This window comes from Aplysia californica, unplaced genomic scaffold, assembly GCF_000002075.1.
Source record: "Aplysia californica isolate F4 #8 unplaced genomic scaffold, AplCal3.0 scaffold00162, whole genome shotgun sequence".
NCBI classification, from domain to species: domain Eukaryota; kingdom Metazoa; phylum Mollusca; class Gastropoda; order Aplysiida; family Aplysiidae; genus Aplysia; species Aplysia californica.
In genome coordinates this window covers 318,614-319,775 of record NW_004797432.1, presented here as the reverse complement: position 1 = coordinate 319,775, position 1,162 = coordinate 318,614, and positions in this window count along the sequence as shown.

Genomic DNA, 1,162 nt, shown 5'->3' with positions numbered 1-1,162 from the left:
TATGTGTGTGTGTGTGTGTGTGTGTGTGTGTGTGTGTGTGTGTGTGTGTGTGTGTGTTTGTGTGTGGCAGGCAAATAATGTTTCTTCTATAGCTCGGGGCTTTAAAAAAAGCCCAACTATATTGTAGTTAAAAGTAAAGTGAAGTGAAGAATACCCCCCTTACCTTTTTTTTTCAAATAACTGCTTGACCTGGTGCAAAACATCCGGGGTCTCTGTGAGGTCACAGTGGGGGTGCGGCTATGTCGTACAGAACAGGAAATGGTAGAATGTGATGGTCGTAATGTGCGAAGACGTTAAAATTATAATGTGTGTAATCATCATCATCATCCCTTGCCTTGCCGAATAGCGTGGGCGATCATGGACCTCCACTTCCCTCTGTCCTGCGTTGCGGCGATGGTGTCTGTTGTTCTTGATGTTCCCAACTATGTTGTTAACTTGTCCAGTATATTTTCCATCTGTCTGCCTCTGCCTCTCTTTCCATCAAACTTGCATGCTGTTACTATATTCTCCTATGTTTCTTTCCACATTGTGTTTCCAATTAAATTTACCTATCCCTTTTGTATATTCGTCATAAGCTGTTGTCTCCAATTTGCTTCAATCAGGAAATATATAGACACCGGAGCCTGTGGTGTCGCTCTTAAGCACTAAGTAGACTTCAGTTCTCTTTCTGAGTAGGGAAGGCAACTTTTTAATAGAGTTTGTCCATACTGGCGGATTGTATTCCACTATCAGGAATAGTTGAAGCAATCCGCCTCCTAATTGACCTAAATTGTACGGATGTGGACGTAAAATGCTATTTATATTTACAACATCAAGTATAGGTGTACTTGAAACCTTTTGGCTCCGGCAGTTTTTTCTCTGGTGACTGCGTCGTCTCGTTTGTCTTGCCCACTGCCAAACTTTCATGTCGTCCAGGTCTTCCCATGAAACATGGACGCTGTGTAGAGGCCTGAGGGGCTCTGGCGTAATGGCGGGCTATCAAGGCAGTTGTTGTGTCTATGGGACATCAGTCATAATAATATGCCACATGTAGTTTAGCTGATGTGTACTTTTTGCCCGCTTGTGTTTCACGTCCTGACTCCTTTCTGTCTGTCTGTCTCCCCGCCATCGCTCCGTCTCACTCTACTCTAGCTGAGCCTCTTTCGTTTGATTCTCTCCCCCC